The sequence below is a fragment of the Aethalodelphis obliquidens genome, unplaced genomic scaffold (assembly GCF_003676395.1).
Source record: "Aethalodelphis obliquidens isolate GAN/ISIS:26980383/991018 unplaced genomic scaffold, ASM367639v1 scaffold4, whole genome shotgun sequence".
NCBI lineage: Eukaryota > Metazoa > Chordata > Mammalia > Artiodactyla > Delphinidae > Aethalodelphis > Aethalodelphis obliquidens.
In genome coordinates, this window is record NW_020837948.1 from 10,702,027 (window position 1) to 10,726,136 (window position 24,110).

General features: G+C 36.3%; 1 pseudogene; it reads left to right on the forward strand.

Annotated features, from left to right (window-relative positions):
* Positions 1–12,141: 12,141 nt before the first annotated feature.
* LOC113617634 (40S ribosomal protein S7-like) lies at positions 12,142–22,184 on the forward strand (annotated as a pseudogene).
* Positions 22,185–24,110: the final 1,926 nt, after the last annotated feature.

Here is a 24,110-nt window from a genome sequence, read left to right on the forward strand (position 1 = left end):
GTTCTATGATTAAGCAGATAAATCTGTTTTTGAAATTAAGTAACTATGACCGCTGGAATTAAGAACTCAGAGAATTTTATTGCAGTTTCTTCTAAACACAAGTAAATTCTCAGACAACCATGAGATTGGTTCAAATGACTGATGGCTTTTTAAGAGATGAGCAAGTATTAAAATAACAAGATTCCTGGTTGTAAGAAGCTTGCCTGCCAAGCTGTACGTGAAGTCTTACAACCTCTGAGCCTCCACTATCCAGACTCTTTTATTACCTCCAATCCCTAGGGTGAGCAATAGGGAGAATTTGAAGGATAGAATGAGACTTAGAACTCAGTTTCATTCATTTGTCAGAAATAAAATCACCTGCAAGTGAAGTAATTTGTTTTACTAAAACTCTCTTCCTTGCTGGCTTTGATGAATCAAGAAACTATTTTGTGAGCTGTCTTCTAAAAAGACTCATAAGGAGGAAAGTGAGGGCAGCACTGGCCAATAGCCAGCAAGAAACTGAGGCTCTTGCTGCAACAGTCTTCAAGGATCTGACACCTAGCAAGATGGACATTAAAACCTTATGCAGCATAATCAAGGTGGTAACATCCTTTAACCTTTGCTGTGTTCTGCTGGTTAGATGTAAATCAGAGGTGGAGGGGATCGCACAAGAGCAAGAGTAGGGGGAGGTGGGGAGAAGTGGGAGCCACCCTACAATCTGTCTGCCAGTCAAGGGAGTGAAAACCGAAGTATAAGTACACCATTTTCTCATCTTTTACCATAATGAATGTTCATACTGTCTAACTAGTAACTCCAACCTGAACATTCTTCTAATCATTTTTCATGACCTTAAAACACGTCTTAAAAAATTAATAGGGCTTCCCTGGTGGTGCAGTGGTTGAGAGTGTGCCTGCCGATGCAGGGGACACGGGTTCGTGCCCTGGTCCAGGAAGATCCCACATGCCGCGGAGCAGCTAGGCCCGTGAGCCATGGCCGCTGAGCCTGCGTGTCCGGAGCCTGTGCTCCACAATGGGAGAGGCCACAACAGTGAGAGGCCCGCATACAGCAAAAAAAAAAAAAAAAAAAAAAAAAAAAAAAAAAAAAAAAAAAAAAAGCATTTCCTTCAATTTCAAATGTGTATTACATTTTTGTGAAATAAAATCTAAAATTTTTACTGGAAATACCACGTGCAATATAATTACATTGTTATGTTTTTATCTATTTTTCTACCCAAATATATGTAATACATCAATATTTGAAATAACTTGTTTTGCTCTTTTTTTGTACTCTTTCATTTTATTTAAAGTTTATAATGGGCATGTGTCATTTTTATAAAGCCTGTAACTCCTAAATTATGGCTGCATCACAATTAAACCATCTAGCCTTCTCATTATTATGCTACCAATAACATAACAGTATTATAAACAAAGTTATTCCACCAGAATTAATACATTTCCTTGAGCACTTGATAGCTACCAGGACTTACCAAGTTATTATTACTCAATATTACTTAAAATGAACATTTATAACATTTCATTAATAAATGACTTGGAAAGAAAGCTAAGAAAAACAAAAGAGATTAGGAACATAAATGATTATCTTGGGTTCACTAAAAACAGCCACTTTTATAACCAAGTACATAAATCCGAATTAAATATTAATTCAATGATTAGAATTAATTCTTTGATTTAAAATAAATTTGAAAAACAAACTTTTACTATTACAGAGCTTCTGAATTTTTATGTTATTAGTTTATCTACAGGGAGTAAGTTTTAGAGGTAATTTTCAGACTATGAAAACCCATGAACTATTACTTTCGAATCTTATCCAAACTCCAAGTGTTTATAGAATGGTTGGTAAACCGTAACAGCTGGCTTTCTGCAGAACTGAACAGGATGCCTCTCCTTTAGACACAGGTGACAGAACTCTAAGTTACAGTGTGTATAAATATGCTTTATGTTTTATTTTGCTGGCCAGAAAGGATTATGAAACTAAGAAGATTAATTATCACAGAACATCATGAAGTATTACTTTTTGACTTTTAAATTGTTTTCAGAATACTTTAATTTATGGCATATATATTTATATATCTCAACTCATATGTATACATATATATGTATGCCAATATATAAAATATGTACATACAGATATGCACATATACACATAATGTTACATGGCAGACAGCTTCTGGGCTGTCTACTTGAAGAATTCGAATATTCATACACCTTACTAAAGAAATCTAAAGTCCTCTTACCCCATTGTATTAGATTTTAGTTTTACTCGATTTCAAATTGAATTTCAATAAACTTAGTGGCTTAAAACAACACAAATCTATTATTTTACATTTCTGGAAGTGAGAAGTCTGACACAAGTCTCATTGAGCTAAAATCAAGGTGTCAACAAGGCCACATTCCTTTCTGGAGGCTCTAGGGGAGAATGTTGCCTTGTTTTCTTTAATTTCTAGAGGACACATACATTCCTTAGCTTGTGGCCCCTTCCTCGCAGCATCTTCAAAGCTCTGACTCCGACACCCAACCTCCTGCCTCCCTATTCCACTCGGGAGGACCATTGTGATTACACTGGGTCCACCTGGATAATTCAGGATCCTCTCCCCATCTCTAGGTCCTTAATTTAATCACATGTGCAAAATCCATTTTGCCATGTAAGGTAACATATTTTCAGGTGCCACAAATTAGGACATGGACATCTTCAGAGGGGCCATGATTCTGCCTACCACACCTTTCATTTATGTTCATTTTTTTCCTTGTGTTGTCAGGTAAATTTCCAAGTAAGGATTTTGCTTGTGCAATTGTTTTTAAAGAAAGAGGAGAGACAAAGGGATGTTTCAGTATATCCTAAGAACTGTCCTTTGAATTGAAGTGCAGAGTGTTACCTAGAATAATTCTTTCTATAGCCCTATATGAGTGAGGTTTCCAATTTGAATATTCAAGGGGAAGTTGTTTTGTGTGCACTTGAGATAAAGCTTTTTTTTTTTTAACTAGGCTATTATTTCCAGGTGCTTTTTTTTTTTAAATTAATTTATTTATTTACTTTTGGCTATGTTGGGTCTTCTTTGCTGTGCACGGGCTTTCTCTAGTTGCAGCAAACGGGGCTACTCTTCATTGTGGTGCACAGGCTTCTCATTGCAGTGGCTTCTCTTGCTGCGGAGCATAGGGTATAAGCATGAGGGCTTCAGTAGTTGTGGGTCGTGGGCTCTAGAGCGCAGGCTCAGTAGTTGTGGTTCATGGGCTTAGTTTCTCTGCAGCATGTGGGATCTTCCTGGACCAGAGCTCGAACTCATGTCCCCTGCATTGGCAGGTGGATTCTTAACCACTGCACCACCAGGGAAGTCTGATAAAGCATGTTTTTGAAATGAGCCTTCTTGGGAGGAGGGAGACATCATTTTAAGATGGAGAGATGAGCTGGGCAGATTGGTCAAGGTTAGACAGGCAATAGATATGTATGGAGCTGATGAACCAGCTTCTAAACGTACTGAGCAAAGCCTTTTGAGATTAAAATTTTGAAAATTCCCCACTGAGGGATTGGAAAACATGGTCTCAAAGGAGAGGCAGCTTTGGAATGGATATAAGGTGAAAAGGAACTGCATTAGTTTAAAAGTTTCTTTTAAGAGCATGATCTCTAATGTAAATGTGGGAAACTGGAAGAAGCTTGAAAGTCTGAAACTGAACTTTGTTTGCTAGCTGAAAGAGCTTGCACAGGGGAGCGTGATTAAGCTGGCTGGTAATAATAGGATCTACGTCCACTTTAGGCCGGGACTGTGGAAGGACAGAATCTGAAATACTACAACAAACTAGAGTAACATTTTAAAGTTAGAAACAATAAAGATAGTTCCAAGCCTGAAGGTGAGCGATACTTCTATCTTCTTAAACGACTTGCTCATTTGTGTGTTATCTGAGCCTGCAGGCTGCAATAAAGAAGAATAGTATGCATTTTGATTATTTTACTATTTTGATATAGTGCTTTCATCATGCTTTTTGCTAAAAGATGACTGTCTATTTAACAGTTTAGTATTAGGAAGAAACATATTAAGAAGCTTTTAAAATGATATAAAACATTTATGGTCTTGACTTATTGAGGTGAGAAACATCCATAAAGTAAATGGAAATGTATCTTTACAGCCACATCTTTATTATTAAACAGAGCAACTATGTACAAGTTAGAATTAGGGAAATGTGTTATCCAAGATTGATGCATTTCTAGGGACTATAGACATATACTGAAAACTTTTCTCAGCCTCCAGAAACTGGCAGTTAGGGAGGAAAATTATGTATCACAAGTACAGGGAAGGGGAGGATGAATTGCCTGTGAAATTCCATCTACTGCCCAAGGGTCCCTGTTAAGTCTGTGTGGGGTCATTCTTTGCTGAGCCTGATCAAGCATTCCCTAAAAGGACCAGGGAAGTTTCTTCTTATCAGGTCAGGAAAAAAGGAAATAACAATGTCAGTGTTTTCAAATTCAGTGCAGTCCTGTGTTTCTAAGGTGCCCAGGCAGCATTCAATATGCCACCCCACATCACTTTTTTTTTTCTTCCCTTTTTAAGTAACTTAGCTTAACAGCTACACTAAGCTCCAAGAATGGTGAAAATGTTCCTTGTAGCCAAATCTTGTTCTCTGGGAGAAGAGACCACAGGCAGGTAGCCTCAAGCTTATGAAAGGGCTGTATTTTAAATGTTCCTTGGAATATAAATAGTTTAGTACTTGGAATTTATTCTCACAAAAACTGTGCTGTAAATGAGATTCATTCCCCTTTCAAATTTTCAAAAGTCTATTTAACCTATATTGTTCTGAAACTATGGTTTCAATTGTACTATTTTAGTTACAGCTACCTACCACTTTAAACTCTGAAGAAATATCTATAACTTATTTTTTTTTAATTTCACCTAGTTACAGAGGTATACTGGGATATGAAGTTTACAGTATCTGAAATATCTTCCCCATCCTAATAGATTGCCATTGCCAAGGAAGATGATCACAGGAATAAGGAGTGAATTTACCTATAATCTATATCTATGCCTGTGCCTATCTCTTTACCTAGATATTCAGAATCTTAACTCAAGACTCCAGAAACACAAATGTACTCAAGTCCACATCCCACCCCATTTTTTTTTCTGTTCTTCCTTAGCCATTACACTCTAGTACTGGAATGGGAAAGATATTCCCAAATATTATAAACTTTGTACTGCACCGTAGCTCTACAATCACGTGAAAGAACGTAACTGTAGCTCAAACTGTAGCTCAAACAATCGTCTTGTTCAGAAGTCCCATCAAGCTGGAAGCCAGAAGATTAAGCCTTAGATGGAACTGTATTTAACTTATGTAGGATTTTTAAATATCTTGAATTACTGATTGACATTTAAAAATTGGATAGATCTCACATACAAATCTAGATGCCTACCTTCTTTTAATGAATCGGAAGACTGGTGAGACCAGGCCTATATTGTGAATGCTCTTTAATAGTTGAATGGCCGTTTAAGAATTACTGAATGGCTGCCATGTTTCTCAATGGTGGTGCCCCTTCCTAGGTTGCCACCTTCTCCACTGTTCCTCTTCATCCTACAGCAGGCCGTGTTCCCTGCATTTATATTAACAGACCTCTCTGAATGCATTTGATTTGCTAGCCTGATTCTAGTGTTCTTAATCAGGAAGTAAGTAGTAGTTCTTCTCAAAAAGGAAGAAGGAGGCTCTGGCTTCAGAGTCCTGTCCTCCCATCCACAGTCGTAGGCCACTTCATAAACCAGGAGTGTATCTATTTGGAATGTCTTATACTCCTTTACAATAGATCTGCAGGAAAACATCCTAACAGCTTTGCTTAGGCTTCTAAACAAATGAGGAACACACGTTAGAAACTAACACACTTTACTCTTGGTTGTTCTAAAAAAAAGGGCACAGATCATTGAAAAATATTTTTCCTGGATATTTGACATTCTGATTTGTATACTGTGATCTACTTTCTATTTTCATCTCTACTTAGAAAAATAAAGAAAATATACAAATGGTATATCCAACCCCCAAAAGGAGTTTCAAGGGGCTTTAGACCCCCCATGATGTCCATCACACTTCCCAAGCCATTCCTCTAAGCAATGAAATTGTGTTTGCTGTACAAACCTAACCAAAAAAGCTTTCTACCTCCCCATCTTCAAATCAGATTAGCATTCTAAGACTCCAGCATATGAAAATTCTGGAGCCTCCCTTTAAATGCTATTTAAACAATCCAAATGAAAAGTAAGTTCTCCTGAGTTAAATCCCCAGTCCTCCTTCTGTAAGGCAACAACTGCTAACATACTCCTTCTACCCTTCTCGAAGTTTTTTTTTTAATTAAAATAAGAATGAATAAATTACTGATATAAGGACTCAGACAATAAAATTATAGTTTCTATCTATAATACTATCTGTAAAACTTTACCAGCTAGGCATCAAGAAACAAAAATTTAATCCAAACTAGATTTTTACACTAAATTCCCTGATTTGAAAAATCTCTTCTGGTATCTCAGATCATTGAATTAAAAGCTTATTATTTTAGCCCTCATGCCCATGCCCTTGGCTTCCCCAAGGTATTTTCTGAGTGTTCTCAAAACTGGGAGCTAAAGGTATCTCTCATGTGTATTCTCAAACTGGAGACATTGAAATTTGACCAACCCTAGGCCCAGGTGACTACTGTCATCTGCTGCTGTGTGATTCTTTCTACAAGTTCTGATGTATTCATTGTACAGATATTCATTAAGTGAATACAACAAACCAGACACTTTTGTAGACCCTGGGACTGAAATGGTAAACAAAACTGAAAATTCTAATTTTCAGGAAGTGTACACTGTAGTGGGGGGAGCGGTCAAACAAACGAATAAAATATACAGTTTATTTAATTATTTTAAGTCCAATAGGGGAACAAAAAGTAGAGAAGGGGGTAGCAGAGAGTGCTGTTATTAGAAGGTAAGTAGGGAAGACCCCTACTGAGAAGGTAACATTACAGTAAAGATGTGAGGCAGTGAGCCATACAATGATCTAGAGAAGGGGTAACAAGCAAGGCACACAGGCCAAACCTGGCCCATCACCTACTTTTGTATATCCCATAAGCCAAGAATGATTTTCATGTCTTTTAATTACTGAAGAGAAAAAATCAAAAGAATTTTTTGTGCCACATGAAAATTATATAAAATTCCAATTTTAGTGTCCATAAGCAAACTTTTCTTTTTTTTTTTTTTTTTGCGGTACGCGGGCCTCTCACTGCTGTGGCCTCTCCTGTTGCGGAGCACGGGCTCTGGACACGCAGGCTCAGCGGCCATGGCTCACGGCCTAGCCGCTCCACGGCATGTGAGATCTTCCCGGACCGGGGCACGAACCCGTGTCCCCTGCATTGGCAGGCAGACTCTCAACCACTGTGCCACCAGAGAAGCCCAGGCAAACTTTTCTTGAAACACAATTATGCCTGTTTGTGTATTGACTATGGCAGCTTTCATACTAAAATGGCAAAGTTGAGTACTTGTAAATATCTGATCTGCAAAATTAAAAATGTTTACTGATTTTGTCCTTTACAAAAAAATCTTGCTGACTGCTAATCTAGAACTAGAGTAATCCAGGAATATCTTTTTTCATTTTTATGCCATTTTTGAATAGTGACAGATTTTTGAGGAATGATAGATTTTTGACTTAAGTCTTTATTATAAATCTTATCCTTTATTGTTCACCTATATTAACTTTGAATTAAAACTTTTCTGATATTATGATTCATACTTTAGTTTTGGTTGCATTTAACTGATATGTTTTTGCCCATCCTAACTTTCATCCTTTCTAATTCAGGTGTCAATGCCCTTTGGCCAAAGAGACTAGGAATTCATGTATAGTTGAACAAAGTTAGTTTTATAATGTGTTATAATGAAGGAGACCACACATCGGGGAACCATGGAGTGTCTCAGTAAAAGGGTGTTATAGGATTTGGGTTTGTGTTAGGTGATTTGGAAGAGGGATCAAGGAAGTATGGCTTGGTTAAGGATTAGATGATGTCATGAAGTGGAGAAAATTTTATGGTTATATCTTAAAATTTTTTTTATCTGCAAAATAGGAAGAATGAAACAAGAGTAACCTATAATTGGTGAAGCAGCAATAGTTACTCATATTAACCATGGGAGGGATATGTCTGAGCATTTTTGTGGTTTTGGCAATGTTTTCTTTTTCATCTGTGTTCAGACATGACTATAGAATAATTTTGTTTTGATCTTGATCCATATGGTGACAGAGTGACTTTGTGATGCTGGTGCTCTGTGAAATTGTTACATTCAATAGGAGAATATCATGGACTACTTGTGAGAACCAGACCAGATCCTCCTAACAACACTAAGGCCTAGATGATATAAAAAAGAAGGCAATCAAGAATTCTTTATTCAAACCATTCTTCCAAAAAGGGTAAATGAAGACATTTCCAAATAACCAGACAGATAATTCATCATTAGCAAACCTGCTTTACACAAAATACTAAAGGTAATCTTTGAGGCATAATGGAAGTGTCATCAGACAGTAAGTTAAATCCATGGAGAAATAAAGAATACTAGGAAAGGTAATTTCTTAGATAAATATAAGAGAAAGTAAGAATATTTTTTTCTTCTTTTGACTAATGTAAGGATAAAAGATTATTATAAAACTATATTTTATAACTTCTATCATATGATATTTAAGGGTAAATATATATGACAATAACATCACAAAGGATAAATGAGGGAAGGGAACTATACTAGAGCAAAATTCATTTTATTGCAATTAAGTTAGGAATAATCTGAAGCAGATTATTTTTAATTAAGATGTTATAATCCCTAGGGAAAAAGCCATTGAGAAACTAACTCAAAAAAAAAAAAAAAGTGATACTCCAGCAAAGATCTACTTAAAGCAAAATAAGGTAGTAAAGGAGGAAAACTAAATAGCAAAGTGACTGACATTAATCCAACTATATCAATAATTACTCTAAATGTAAATGGGTTAAACACTCCAATCAAAAGGCAGAGATTGGTAAATTGAGACCAAATAGATATGTAATACAACTGTACTCTATCCACAAGAGATAAACTTTAGATTGAATGGCACAAAGTGACTTAAAGTGAAAGAATGGGGAAAGCTGTACCAGGCAAACAGTAATCATAAGAGGGTTCGAATGACCATATCAGTGTCAGAAGAAAATATACACTAGACCAAAGAATGATAAAATGGTCAATTCAACAGAAAAATAAGGAATATCAAAACATGAGTACCGAACATCATAGCCCCAAAATACATCTAGTAAAAAAAATGACAAAATTGAAGGGAGAAATACAGATCTCAACAATAAAAATCGGACATTTCAATACTACATTCTCAATAATGAAAAGAGAAACTAGACAGAAAATCAGCAAAGATACAGAAGATTTGAATAACACTATCAACCAACCTGACATAACTGACATCTCTAGAATACTCCATCCACCACAAAAAACACACATCCTTCTCAGGTGTAGATACAACATTCTCCAGAACAAACTATACACCAAGCCATAAAACATGCTTCAGTAAATTTAAAAGAATTAAAATCATGCAAAGTACATGATTATAAATCAATAACAGAAAGAAATTCAGGAAATTCACAAATATTAGAAATTAAACAACATACCTCTAAATGACCCAGTATGTTTCTGTTGATACAAAATACACAGAAAAGGCAACTTTATAAAGATAGAATGTAGATTAGTGATTGTCAGGAGCTGGGAATAAAAACCAGTATTTACTGCAAATGGACATCAGGAAACTTTTTAGGTGATGGAAACGTCAAACTAGATTGTGGCTATGGTTGCATACCTAGATAAAAGTACAAAACAAGCCATTGAATTCTAAGACTTAAATGGGACCATTTTATGGTATGTGAGCCCATATAGTATATAACACTTCTAAATAGTTGATAGGTCAGAGAAGAAATCAAAAGGGCAATTACAAAGTATTTTTCTCTGAATGAAAATGAAAAGACAACATACCAAAATTGGTGACATGCTGCTAAAGCTGTTTTTCATGAAAACTTTATAGCAGTAAATGCTTATGTTAGATAAGAAAAGGTCTTAAATATCAATGACTTAAGCTTCCAACTGAAGACTAGAAGAAGTCAATTAAACCCAAATTAGGAAGATAAAAAATTATCAGAGGGGAAAAAAAAATCAATGAAATAGAAAACAAAGAAAAAATAGAGAAAAATCAACTAAACCAAAAGCTGGTTTTTTGAAAAGTTCAATAAAATTTATAAACATTTGACCAGACTGAGCAAGAAAGGCATTTACCAATATCAGAAATGAGATATGGCATCAATATAGATTTACAGATATTAAGAACAAAGGAAAAGTTTATGAAAAACTTCATGGAAATAAACTCAAAAACTTAGATGAAACGGACATATTCCTTGAAATATATAGGCAAACAAAGCTCACTAAAGATGAAACAGATAACTTGAATAGCCTTATATATACTGAAGAAATGTAACTTGTAATTAAAAACCTTCCTACATTGAAAATTCCACATCCGGTTTGCTTCAAAGGTGAATTCTACTAAACATTTAGGAAATAATTAATTCCAATTCTACACAAGAATATTTCAAAAAATTGAAGAGGAGAGAATGCTTTCCAACTTATTCTGTGAGGTCCTGATACTAACATCAGAAAAAGACACTGAAAAAAAAAAGAAGACTAATATCCCTCATGAACATATGTGCAAAGGTTCTAAAATTTTCAACAAATCAAGCTATATGAAAAAGGTTAAGAATCATGACCAAGGGAAGTTTTTCTCAGGAACATCAGGTTGATTTAACATTCCAAAAAAAAAGAAAAAAAATCAATGAATGCAATTCATAGTATTTGTTAATTAAAAAGAAAAAATCATATGATCACCTCAATCGATGCACAAAAACTATTTTCCCAACTCCAACATCTATTCTAAACTTTTTAAGTCTCAGAAAATTAGAAATAGAGGCAAACTTTTACAAAGTGATAAAGCACATCTATAAAACATCTATATCCAACATTGTAATTAACGATGAAAGAGTGAATGTATTCTCATAAGTGAAAGAGTCCCCAGCTGCCAAAGCTGGGAAAATGTGAGCAATCAAATACATAATGTAGTATTACAATGATAACCCAAATTATAAAATAAAAACATGAGTCTATACTGATAAAATAAAGGCTTATATAAATAAATAAATAGGGGACAAGAGACAAATCTCCTTTACAGGAGATTTCCAAGTAATTTATATAGACACTCCCCGCTTAAAGAAGGTGAAGCATAAACCCACACTTAAGTACAGGCTATACTTGGTGACTTGCTTCTAGAGTACAGAATGGAAAGAGGGAAAAAGTGACTTTTCAGGGCAGAAAAACTAGCCAGATGATCAGAATCATTACCGTAAGTGATAAATCATTTTGATATTATAAATTTAAAACTACTTCACTTCTTGGTTATACTCTGAAAAACCTTTAACCCTAGTCTAACCATGAGAAAACCACCAGACAAACCAAAACAAGATACTGTTTAAAATATCCAACTAGTACTCCTCAAAAAAGTCCAGGTTATCATAAACAAGAAAAGTTTGAGGAACAGTTATAGCCCAAGAGTGTAAAGAGACATAACAACTAAATGTAATGTGATATTCTGGATTGGATCCTAGAAACATATATTATGGAAAAACTAATGAATTTCAAATAAAGTATGAAGTTCAGTCAATAACGAAAAACAAGGCACAAATTACTGATAGAGGCAACAATAAACTGAAGTGTAAAAGTAAGATGCTAAGAGAAAGAAATCAGATACAGAAGAATATATCCTGCATCATTCTGTTTATATGAAATCTTAGAAAAGTTATAGCTACAGAGACAGAAAGCACAATATTGATTGCCAGTGGCCAGAAGTGAGGAGAGGATTGACTGCAAAGGGACACTAAAGAATTTTTAGTGTCATGGAAATGTTCTACACAGGAACCACTACCATAGTGGTTACTAGAATGCATACATTTTGCAAAATTGGTGACTTTTTATAAATTAGATCTTAATAGTGCTATTTTCAATAGCTTTTTTATTGTCTTTAAGGCCTTTGGTTTTACTCAAGGTCACAGCCACCTCTAAAATGATAATACCAACACAGTGTTGTAAGCATGCTGGTAAAAGTAAGTGTGGCATATAACTCTGATATTGAGGATAATTGCCCAAAACAGCTATGGGGATAGGATCTTAGAGAAGTCTTCCCAGAGCCTCTGGAAGGAATTTTACTGTTTCATCTTTTTGCATGTTTTATGGGTGGTCAACTTGTTCCAGAGAGACATTCCATTCTCTTTACAAGGAAAACCTGGGGAAACTAAGTTTTTCTAAAGAACACAATAATTTAACAGAAAATGAGGTACCTGCTATTTGACATTACTGTACATGCCTCAGCCAGATACTAAATTAGTTATAATGTGTTAGTATCCGAATTATTAGTCAACTCATGTTGACTATGGGCCTGGGCAAAAGTTCTGCACAGGAAGGGGAAATTCCTCTTCCACGTTCATGTAAACAGAATTTGGCTTGCTGTGATGCTTATAAGTTTATCACTTTCCCAAATGTTCTATCAGATCCAAGGATAGTCTTTCTTAGCATATACTTATGTGATTTTTCTTTTTCCTTTTTTTTCTACTACCTTCAATCACCCTATAGCAGCTGGTTTCAATGAACACTTTCAAAGTCAGCAGACGATTCCCAACTGAAATGTTCAGCCTTGATCTTGGACCCTTCTGCTTGTTGTTGTGTGTTTTCTTACAGCCTCTTTCTCATGAGAATAAATATATTTGCTTTCCTCACACATAAAGAAACTGTCTCTTATTTTTGCCAAAGATACAACCATCCCCCTAGTTCCCTAGGCTCAAGTTATTGGAATAACTTTTTAATCCTCTCTCTCCCTTGATCTCACCAAGTCTTTCCAAATGCTTTACTCAAATGTAACCTCATATAACCTCATATCCACACTCTTCAGATGACCTTCCTTCTGTTGCCTCCACCCCTTCTCTGTTCTAAAACACCTATACAAACTCCTATAACACCTTTTAAGTATCTTTTCACGGACATCTCTTTCTAAACAAGAATCTACACTTCCCTTTGTCCGCTATAATAAATACAAACTTAAGTGTCCAGCATGCAGCGCCTTATATCAACTGCTCTTCTATATATTTTACACATCTCAAAAAACTCTGTTTGCTTCCCCATTTAGAGTTTACTGTACACTAATTTCCACATAGATTCTCACAATAACTCTATGAAACAGATGCACTATTATCACCTACATTTTACAGATGAAGAATCAAAAACTCAGAGTACCTTGCCAAAGGTCACTCAGTTTGTAAGTGGTAGAGTTATTACTTTATGTCAGATCATTCTGACCCAAAGACTATAGTCTTAACTATTATACCCTATCACCTTCACATCAAATACCTGTCTCTGTAAGTATCATTTACGTCCACCTAGACTCTCTTCTCTCCTTCAATCTTGCCCAGGTTGGCTTTAATCTAAACCACCACCCAGTCGTGCATTTCCTTTCATGGTTCGTCTCCTGCCTTGTACTATATCTGTTTACTCTTGCTGATAGGTGATCTTCAACTCAACTATAGAAATTTCAACTTTGAGAATTATGTATGTCTTATACAGCCTGGATCCCCAGCATCTAGTAAATTTCCTTGTCTACTGATGGAGATCAGTAAGCATCTGTTGAAAAAAAAAAAAAAAGTTCTTCATTTTTGGAAGTCTCTGGATTCTGTAATCCTTTCAGTGGTTAGTACACTTCTCTGCACACAGTAAAGGTAAGTGCTGGCTCATTATGCTCCTTATACTTTAAATATGTTAACACATATTTCCTTGAAGTTATTTGCGTTCTCTTGGACTTTTCCTCTTTAGTTCACGCATTTACAAAGGTTAGGAAAGCAGTGGGTGTGCAAAGAAGGATTCAGAGGCTAGAGCTACTCTTCCTCAGACCCAACAAAATGGGTTTTGAGATCTTATACCACATGGAAATGAACAGAAAAATGGTCAAAAAATAGTTGAACATATGACCAATGGGAAATCATTTTACATTCATGTTGGACCTTTTTAGGACTACCTTTGTTACTAGTAAGAACACATCTTAAAATTAATGCCTGGAAAATAAAGAAAAAACAGACAAAAAAATGAGAAATGATATTTGCATTTACACAGCATCCTACCTTTCCCTTAATGATTTTTACAATCAGTTTCTATTCCTAACCTTAAAACAGCAGAAGCCAAGGCAGTTGTTATTATACTAATTTTATTTATAGTGTTATTTAAACACTATGAGATTTATTTTTGCAAAGTGATGAGGCCAATAAGTAATACCACTGGGACCAGGACTTGGATTTTCTGGATCACAATCCACTATTCTGACATATTTGAATTTTGCTGCATTCGCAGCCAATAATTCAGTCACTTCGTGATCAGGGGTATATTTGTTAAACAGTGCTACCACCTGCTGGTAAGTTTTCCAATAATTCACAGTATAGCAAACCTAAAACAGGAAACAAATAAAAGGATAACCAATATAGCAATAGTTTACAATTACATTTACCTGCCACATTCTAACTGTACTTTGTAACTGTGCTATCATATCTGCTTAGGCGTTCCTTTACAGGTAGCCAATGAATCTTCCAACCTTAAATGTCCAAACATTTCTTTTCTCAAGATCTTATAATTACATTAATTTTGTCTACTTCTTAGAATATGCATATTTGGGAGAACATTTTACTAAACTTTTATACAATACGATAACAAACTTGGTGCCTACCAATAATGTAAGTCAGTAATACCCAAATCTGTGTACATAAAATCATCATCTGGTGAGGAGTGAGGGCTATTATGGTAGCAAAGGCCTGTCTCCCTACATAAAAAAATAGTAAGCCAAAAAATACCACCGCATTCCTGAAGGGATTGCGGAGATCAGTGCCATTATTGAGGACTTGAAAGATGCAGGAGTGGTGATTCCCACCACATCCCCACTCAACAGTCCTATTTTGGCCTGTGCAAAAGAAAGATGGATTTTGAAAAATGACAGTGGATTACCGTAAGCTTAACTGTGACAGTGAATCCAATTGCAGCTGCTGTACCAGATGTGGTTTCATTGCTTGAACAAATTAACACATTCCTTGGTATCAAGTATTCAGCTATTGACCTGGCAAATACCCTTTTCTCCATAAGATCCACCAGGAGCAGACTTTTTTTTTCAGCTGGCAAGGCTGGCATTATACCTTGACTGTCATATCTCAAGAGTATATCACAACTCTCTAGGCCTATATAATAACTTAGCCCAGAGATGTTGATCACTTTTCCTTCTATAAGATATCATACTGGTCCATTACATCAATGACATTATGCTGACTGGAACTAGTGAGCAAGAAATAACTAGTTTAGCCTAGGCATTATCTGATCCACCAAGCTACACAGTTGGGCATGCATAGAAACACTCCATAATCAAATGAAAGTGGTATATACTTGATTGGCCTCAAGCAGGCACACGGTTTTTCACTTTGCTTGGAAGGAGAAATGGCCAGATGTATGATTATAAACTGGCTCATGGGTTGTGGTCAACGGTTTGGCTAGTCAGTCAGGGATTTGGAAGAAACATGATTGGAAAATTTATGAGGAGGAAATCTGGGGAAGAAGTACAGGGGTTGACCCCTCTGATTGGGCCAAAACATGAAGATATTTGTATCCCATGTAATTGTTCAGCAAAGGGTGACCTCAGCAGAGGAGAATTTTAATATTCAAGTGGATAAGATGAACTGTTTTGTGAATACCAGGCAGTCTCTTTCCCCAGCCACCCCTGTCATTGCCAAATGGGCTCATGAACAAAATGGCCATGATGACAGGGACAGAGCTTATGCATGGGCTCAGCAATATGGCCTTCCACACACTGAGGCCAATCTGGCTATGACTACCACTGAGTGCCTCATCTGCTAGCAATAGAGACCAATTCTGAGTCCCTAATATGGCACCAACTCCCTAGTAGTAGGTGGATTACACTGGACCACTTCCATTATGCAAGGGGCGGTGTTTTATGCTTATGGGAATAGACACTTACTCTGGGTACGAATTTGCCTTCCCTGCACTCAATGTTTCTTCCAAAACTACCATCCATAGACTTAAAGAATGGTTTATCCATCATCATGGTATTCCACACAGCATTGTTTCAGATCAAGAAAATCACTTCACAGCAAAAGAAGGGCAGCAATGGGCCAGTGCTCATGGAATTTATTGGTCTTACCATATTTCTCACCACACTGAAGCAGCTGGCTTGATCGAATGGTGTAATGGTCTTTTGAAGACTTAGTTACAGTGCCAGTAAGGTGGTGATACCTCACAGGGCTGTAGCAAGGTTCTGCAGAAGGCTGTACATGCTCTAAATCAACATCCTGTATATGGTGCTCTTTCTCCCGAAGCCAGGATTCACAGGTCCAGGAGTCAAGGAGTAGAAATGGCAATGGATCCACTCAATATTACCCCTGGTACCTCTAGCAAAATTTTTGCTTTGTGTTCTTCAGGCTATATACTCTGCTGGACTGGGGATTTTAGTTCCAGAGGAAGGAATGCTTACACCAGGAGATGATTCCACTGACCTTGAAGTTAATAATGCCAACATCCCACTGGCCACTTTGGGCTCCTCATGCTTCCAAATCACCAAAGAAGGGCGTTTCAGTGTAAGCTCGGGTAACTGATCTCATACCAAGAGGAAATTGGACTACTACTTTACAATGGCAGCAAGGAAGAGTAAGTCTTGAATATAGGCAATCTCTTAGGGTGTTACTTAATATTATCATATCGTGTGATTAAAGTCAATAGAAAACTACACTAACCAAATCCAGGCAGGACTACTAATGGTCCAGACCCTTCAGGAATGAAGGTTTGGGTCACTCCACCGGTTAAAGAACCATGACCAACTGAGGTGCTTGGTGAAGAAAAGGGGATAGAGAATGGATAGTGGATAAAGGTAGTTATAATTACTAGCTAAAACCATGTGGCCAGTTGCAGAAATTAGGCCTGTTTCTATACCACTCAGATATACACACACATAGGCATGCTTGTTCTCTTTCCCCTCTTATTTTCTTATAATGTAAGGTAAAATATATTGACTTTACAACATATATTTAAGTATTGTTAATTTAACATCATAGTATAAGTTATAGACTATCAAAGAGAAGACTAACCATCACTCAAGAACTCTACCTCCTTTACCGGAAAAGCAGTCAGTGCATTTTCAATTGTACACAGGAGAGTTGTAGCACAACAGGCAAAATTATGATCTTATTTTCATGAATTGCATCTTAAGTATGGTTTAAGGAGATGAGTATGGGTGCGAAGTTAACAAAAGGTGTAGTTGGGTTGGGTAATTTTATGTGTCAACATGAGTGAGGCATGGATGCCTGGATTATATCTTACTGGGGGAGTGTTTTGAGTAGATTTCTGGTTGACATTGGTACCTGAATCAGTGAACCCAATGAAGTAGAAGGCCCTGTACAATATGGTTGGGCATCATCCAATCTGCTGAGGGCTGACTAAAACAGAATGTGGAGGAAGGAGAAATTTGCCTCTTTGTTTCCTGCCTCACAAGTTGAGCTGGGACAGCTCATCTCATCTTCTCCAGCATCAGTCTGAATTCACATCATCATCTCCTCTTGTTCTCAGGCTTTCAGACTTCGACTCAATCACACTACCAGCTTCCCTGGTGCTCCATCTTGCAGATGGCATCTCGTGGTACTTCTCAGCCTCCATAACCATGTGAGCCAATTTCTCATAATAAATCACCACGTACCCATATATATATACCTATCCTATTGGTTCTGTTTCTCTGGAGAACCCTAACACTAGGTTTATCTCCTGAACATTCTAATTCATTTCTGGATTAGAATCAGGAAAAAATGTCTTTTAATGAGCACCCCAAGTGATTGTCATGATGAGGAAAGTTGCAAAGCTCTGACTTAAGCAAACAATTCATCTTGGGCTCTAACCATAATTGGCTCAGAGAGTCTAATAAGGTGAAATAACCCTTCTAAAACTCAGCTCTTCATAAGAGAAATATGCAGACTGTAGTAAATTCCAACCACTAGATAGAACCTTCCTTTGTGGACAAAATCTTTGCAGAATAAAATATTCTGGATAGCCATAAAATTGATCTACGGAAGGCACGCCCATGTGATAACTGAATTTTCACATATTGGATAATTTGTTTTATTTAGTCAGCAATATTGAACTTACAATTAATTATCCGACTAGACCATGAAGAGTTGTGAAATAAATATGTTAACCTTAAAAAATAATTGGAGAAAAGAAAAAAAGACTGTCAACATCAGTAGGTTTGGGAAAGTAAGAATTAAAAGTGTTTTCCAACTGCTAGATGTTTTGTCATAATCCTTTACCTGCTCACAGAGTGTAACTGCACAATGTCAGAGGAGAAAGATAATAACCAGGAGAAACTCAAGAGATTCTTGGCTGTAACTGGATTAGTTAACAGCCTCCATATGCTGCAAATCAAATGCCCCACAACTATCAGGAGAAAAATCAGTGAAAAATTAGCCTTACTAGGAAAATGTTGGACGTTTAAATGAACAATGTTAGAAGGAAGTAGAGGCTGGTGTAGGACAGGCTGACTTGGGAAAAGCTTGTGAAGCCATTAGGTGACTTACATATTCTTTATCTCATCATTAACTTGTAAAACCAATTCAGTCAGCCCTCCATATCCATGGGTTCTGCATCCTTGGATTCAAACAACCATGGATTGAAAATTGTGAGATACAGATCAAGACAGAAGGATGGACTGCACTGGCAAAACACAAAATCCTTGCAAGTGAAAACATCTGTGACTCATTCAATGAAAGGACAATACAGAAGCTCTGAGAATTTTGCTCCACACACCTTTATCCTCAGACTCACCAGCACTTAGTGTTACAAGGAGAGCTAAACCTTCCAAGTGGTAAACAGGCAGACTGTCCAGGAATGGGCTGCTTAGGACTGAGGTAGGTAGTTAGGGCTTTTGCCAGCTCATGTTTGAGGTCTTTTGATTCATAGGTATGTTTTCATCTGGTCATTTAAAAAAATCCTCTTCTTCAATCCTCCCTTATGTTGGATATTTCTAGCTGGTGTTATAAGACTGCAAAGCTGCCTTCAGTCTAATCACGTTTACCTATGAAAGAATGTGAGCTGTGAGTAACAAACCAGAACTGGTAGTCTCACATAGCAAATAATCCAATAATTTTTCCTGCTTACTGAAACTCCACTGATTTGCTCTATCCAAATTGACAACAGAGTGTGTACTCCACATTGAAAACTAGCTATGTTACAGCTAGAACATCAAACTATCTGCCCTGTCTGGATGGGATTTGTTCCTTGGGTGTATCACACCAAATTCATTAAAATTCAAGAAAAATAGTTTCTAGTGGAACCACAGGAAAAAAAAATCTCTTGATCTTTTATTTTATACACCTTCCACAGGTGCCCTATATCACATTGAATAGTGATAAATTTGACTGGATCAGAAACCTAGGTATCTTTCTTTATTCTTCTATTTTCTCCTTCAACTCCAAAGTGCAATCTATTTCCAAGATTCTCATTTTTTGCTCCCAAATATTTTTGAATCTGCTCAGTTTTCTCCATATCCATGACATCAACTAGCCTAAAGTGCTGTTACAGTAGACTATGATTAATAAAATAGCCTACAAAATCTTCCTGCATCTAAACTTGCCCTTCTGTAGTTAATCCTCTATTCTGTAGTCAAAGTGATCTTTCTAGAAGACAAACAAATATCGATCATATTTTATGTTCTGCTTGAACTCCCTCATACCTTTACTATTTCCCTTAGGAGCTTGTTATTTAAAGTGTGGTCCATGAGCCTGCAGTGTCAGCAATACCTAAGAGCTTAGGAGAAATGCAGAGTAGCAAGGTCCATTACAAACCTAGTGAATAAGGCTCTCTACACTGTAAAATTTCTGTATGGTTTAAATGCACGTTAAAGTTTAAGAACCACTATGTTAGGATAAAATCCAAACTCATGGCTCACAAAGCTTTTGATGAACTACCCAGAAATTAGCTTTCCTGACACTTCTCTTGACAACCCCCATCCATCCAGCCTATAAAGATGCTATGTGGTCTCTTGCATCTAGATTTTCAAATGTTGGTTTACTTTTCCTGAATACTCTTTTCCACACTGCCCCAACTTCTTCCTTGCTAACTCCTATTCATTTTAATTATTCTCCCAATAAATTTTTCCTTATAAACTGAGATATGTATTTCAACTAGGTATTTTAATGACACTCTATACTTCCTTACAATAGAACTTCTCTCACTATTTTAATAGACTATATCCTCCAGAATACTGTAAGCACTCTAGAAATAGAAAACTAGCTTAATATGTCAGTTGTTGTATATCCAACACCAAAAGTTAGCACATACTAAGTGTACAATATTTAGTAAATAAATGTTGACAAAAAATATACCTGATAGCTTAGTTGTTTTTTCTCCCTATGCAGAACTATGCAGAAAAACTATGATTTTTTTTTTTTAACTCCCAGGAAAACTAATTCTAGAAACCTAGGCTGAATGTAGTAGAAGGATGTCTTCAGGTAGTCACTCGCATGCAGTTAGGGAAGAGGAGGCAATCTGGGAGGCAGTATCTCAGACGATAAATTCAAAGCCAGGTAACCTGTCAGGGAAGTTGTTAAGCTGAAAGTGGCAGTGAATACAGGAGATTCCGGTATGCATGAATGGGGAAGACACTAAGTAAATCAGATGGGAGCAAGATGGTTTGAAGTGGGGCAGAGATATTGAAAAATTCACTGAGTCGTAGAATATACAACACAGGTTTAAACTGTATGAGTCCACTCATATCAGATTTTTTTCCCCACTAAATACGTACTACAGTGCTATACAATCCATAGTTGGTTGAGTTTGAATTTGCAGGTGCAGAATCATGGATAGAGAGGGCTAACTGTAAAGTATGCAGAGGGTCAGCACCCCTAACCTCCTCACTGTTCAAGGATCAACTGTAGCTTGTGAGGAGAAGTCTGCAACCTTAGCAATAAATGCATGGTTCAAAGAGTAAAAAACCCAACTGTTCATAATGTTATGTTTTGTTCTCTTTCAAGGATATTTCTTCCTCATCCCCCCTGCTCAATCCTTTCATCTATAAGTAAATTCCACTACTAAATGCAGAGGAGGATTTCACACTCCAAGTGGTGACATTTTCCTTTTTAAAATCCTGTTATACTCTCTATAACTTCTATGTGGAAAATGAATTATTGGGTTTCCAGAGTAGAGGCTAGGAGACCAGTAAACCAGACAAGCAATTACAGGAGGCTGCACAGAGATTGTGGTAGTGAAGGTAGAGAGGATGGGTACACTTGAGTGATATTAAAGAGACAGGGTTGATTAAATGGATTATAAACTGAAATGTAACCTCATTAGCTGCCTTTTTAATAACTTAGTATCTGATTATATCTCACACATTGCTGAGGAAATTGTAAAAATAAAGTATTCTCTTCCTAGGTCAGTGCTCAATAAGGAGAACATGTTTATTAGTTAGAGTGTGAAGATAGTGAAGCCCAATGGTGAAAAGTGGGATGAGTTTTAGTCCAGCATCTCTCAGGGTCTCCTTGAGCTGAAAATGAATTCAGACCTTAAGTCCCAGATAAGAGAGCTGAATATAACAGCAGCCAGGGAAAGTAAGTTGATAGCAGTCAGAAAGCTATTATGATCATTGTTCCTGTTCCTCAACTGAAATCTTTCGAGAAAAACCAAGTCTGGTAAGTACTTGAATTGGAGAAAATGTTCAGTGAGAAATACATTATCTTTAAAGCCCAGAGGAGAATTCTGCCTAAGCCAACTCAAAACGGCTGTACAAAAAAATAAGCAAAAGCATCCTAGAAACCATACTCTGACAACCATGCACATGTGATCCTAGAGGACTTAGTCTTTCCAAGTGAAAGTGTAGGCAAGAGAACCCAGGTGAAACTGGATGCCAACTAACTCAAAGATTCATTTGGATAAAACACAGCAGAATAATGTGGAACACAAGGTTGAAACTTTTTCTGTTGTCTAAAAGGGCAACACAGGCAAGGATGTTAATTTTAAATACCCAGAGTCTCAGTTCTCAGTTGTAAACAAAAATGACTAAAATATTATTACAAAATATTTTAAAATAATGTAAATTTCATAGTTTAATTTAAAAGACATTCTAGAAATAAGAGAAGCTCCTTTTCAGAGGATGACTAAACTCCCAACAAGCTAAAGCAAAGCCACCCTATATAGGTTCTTATTCCAGAAGGTACCATCAAGTTCTTGTTATCTGAAACTACTTATTATCTAAGAGAATGAGTTGATAATACTTAGGTTACATCACTTTGCTTTACTGTTTTTAATATTGCCAAGAAGGCAGCAGTAGAGAGCAATAGAGAGATCTTATTAACACCTTCTTAACACCTCATTAATACCCTGTGCATTCAGCACAGACCAAAATCCAACTTTGGAAATAAGGAACAAGCCCTAAGTTAAGGCCTACTTTAAATCTACCCTAAAACAAATTAAAACCAAGTCTTGAAAGATCAGCAAGAAAGAAATATTTTGAAGATTGATGCCACAAGTAAGAGGAGATTAAGAAACACCCTGAGCTTTCCAGAGATTCTAACAATGCATAAAGTCAAACCTACACAAGTCCAATGTGATGAGTTAGTAAGTTACCTGCAGGTTAAAAGAAAAAAATATTCAAAATTTCTACAATGCTTTATGAATAATGTGCAGTACACATGAAAATTATACATACAAAGCCAGAAATATTGTTATACATAGTTAAGGAAAAAAGCAGTCAATAGACACCAACCCTAAAACGGCTAAGCTGGTGAATTCAGCAGACAAAAATTGAATACAGGTATAATAAATATGTTCAAAACACAAAAGGAAAATACAGTCAATATATGAACAGATAGGATATATGAGCTGAAAAATGAAAATTATAAATAGTATTATATCCATGAATGATTAAATATGACAGGAATTTCACTTCCTGCATAGCAGAAAACCCCACAAGATACATGGAACAAATGATTTAAACATTATACAAAAGACAGAAAATGATTCTTATTCCCTTAGAGAAAGGAAACAAAGTTAGGCATATAATTGCCAGAGTCTGCTGTTTGGAGGCATTTCTGTGTCACACCTCAGAGAGGGGCAACCCTGTCAAAGTCTTATTTTCACTGAGTATAGGGACAAAAATGAGAGTTCAGGGAGGCAAAACAACTAGACTGTGTGAGATAGAGTAGTGGAGAAAGGGAAATTACAGAGAAAGAGAGCACACACTCCAGAGATGCACAGAGAGAGGGGTTCCCTCAAATATTTGGCTGAATACTGATTTTCTCATGTATGAGACAAACTATCCAAGATTAGAAAAGTATGAAAAGCAATAAGTCAAACAATTTCTACAATACACACAGGGCTAAGTATAATTTATGATCCCAATAGTCAGAGTTTAAATAGCCAATGAGGCATTGGATATCCAATGGGGCTTCAATGACCTAAGTCTACACTAAATAATCTTAAAAGCAAGCCCCAGAAGTCTGAAATTCATATAAAACTTAATTTCAACATTCTTTAAAGGAATACAATTCAATTCAACCTTTAACAATATCCAGCATCCATTCAAAAATAACAAGATAAGCAAAAAAGCAGGAAAATATTACGTATACCTATAGAAAAAACATCCATAGACACAGAACATTAAGTGCCAGAAGTGATTGATATAGCAGTAAACATGTTTAAAAAAAGTTATGATGAAGATTATAAATCATCAAGGATTTAAAGGAAAACATGAACATAATGATTCAAGAACTGGAAGAGACTAAAATCAAACTTCTAAAGATGAAAAATAAAATACTTGACATAAAAAATACAATACATGGAATTAAGAACAGATTAGAAGACAGTAAAGAAAATATCGGTGAATGAAAGAAATAAGATAGGAAGTAAAACTGATCTTGATCTCAAATAACATGCTTGTCCACACAGAAAATCCTAATGAAACTATAAGAAAACCAACGAAATTACAAAG